This window comes from Myotis lucifugus, unplaced genomic scaffold (genome assembly GCF_000147115.1).
Source record: "Myotis lucifugus unplaced genomic scaffold, Myoluc2.0 scaffold_13, whole genome shotgun sequence".
NCBI classification, from domain to species: Eukaryota; Metazoa; Chordata; class Mammalia; order Chiroptera; family Vespertilionidae; genus Myotis; species Myotis lucifugus.
In genome coordinates this window covers 11246836-11248661 of record NW_005871061.1, presented here as the reverse complement: position 1 = coordinate 11248661, position 1826 = coordinate 11246836, and positions in this window count along the sequence as shown.

The window sequence follows — 1826 nt, the reverse complement described above, 5'->3', positions numbered from 1 at the left end:
TGTGTGTGTGTGTGTGTGTGTGTGTGTGTGTGGTTGTTTTTGTGTTTTCGGGTTGCTTTTTTTTTTTTTGCTTTTGCTGTTGTTGAAATGGATGATCAGCACAATTAAAACATAAAACGGCCATGAAAAATTCTAATGTTGCCACTGGTGTAAAAAAAAAACAACAACAAAAAAAAACAAACAAACAAAAACAATGACCACAGGCAATTGAAGAGGTAGAAAAACTGTCCTTGATTTGGATAAAAGAAAAAAAGTTAGCCAGTGACAGCATTTTGAAGGCAATGATAAGTGGAAAAGTAAAGATGCTGCATTCTGACCTCCAGAAAAACACTGCCGGAATGAGTGCTGAAAGTGATTGGTTTAAGGCTAGTTCAGGGTGGTTTGATAAATTTAAGAAAATAAGTGTTTTTATAGGTTAATCAGTACATTAAACATGTACTGTATATAAGACAGATTAAAACAGGGAATCATTTGGGGTTCCTGAATATATTGATTCAATTTATATTATTTTTAATGGGAAAAAATTATTCAGTTTTTGAACAAATTGCTTCTCAAACAGCATTCCAAAAAGAACTTAGTTCGAGAACTGAGGTACCACTGTAATTTTAACCAGCATCACTGAGGGTATTGTACTTACATATATTTGATGGGAGTATTTAGTGCCTCATCTTTATTGGTGTGCCCTTTAATAATGCAGATCAACATGTTAAATATACATACTGTGACCTATCGATCACATTTTTGAAAATTAGCTTTATATAATATAATAATCAGTGAACATTAGTTGCAATCTGCTGATTCATAAGAATTTGATTGGAAAAAAATAATATTACACAATGTGAGACTAAACACATTTCCATGCTCACATTTTTAAACAAATGATTGTTACACCCCAAGAAAAACCACATTCATATAAATATGAATGGGAAAAGGAACCAGTGCTTAAAAAAGCATGTTTTGTATAAGTAACGTTCTGCTATTTAAATACAGGATAATTACACTGATTTTTGCATAAGCTATTTGAATAGACAAAAGTCCAGTTCACAAACTGTAGTCTGTTAATGTTTATAGAAGCATATAGTAGAAAATCTTCTTGGAGGATAAACCTGTGCTATTTTCTATAAAAAAAAAAACAAACCTATCTTTTTTTCCCCTTTGACGTAGAATTTCAAAGAATTGTTTTTCTATTTCTTTTTGTAACAGATAAATGTGGAAAAACTAATTACTATGTTTTAAAAATAAGAAATGATTATGGCTTTGAAAACAAATACTGTGGTTATAAAGACCAATCAAATTAATTACATGATATTATGGGCATCTTTCTTTGACTTCTACTGGTTCAGATGATATTTTGAAAGATGAACACACAAATACATATCCCACTTCCACATGCCTCTTACTATCATCATTTAAGTTTAGTAAAACATCTTATTTATTAAATGAGACACTAAGACACTTGAAATGGATTGGCACAACTTTAACTCATCAAGCATAAATTAAAAACTGTTTAAGGAACAACTTAAGTGTATAGGCCAGTGGTCTGCAAACTGCAGCTCACGAGCCACATGTGGCTCTTTGGCCCCTTGAGTGTGGCTCTTCCACAAATACCAACTTCTGCACATTGGCCACAAAGTTTTAATTGCACTGTATGTGCATGCCTACACATATTATTCTGTGGGATTTTGTTGTAAAGCTATACATGAGGGGCCAATTAGAGATAAGTTGTTAATAAGGGGCAGTTTCCCCCAAAACGGTACAGCCGGGGGGGTGTGGCCCCCCATCGCGCGAACTGGTGCTGACCCATGTGAGAGCCCCCCATCGATTTG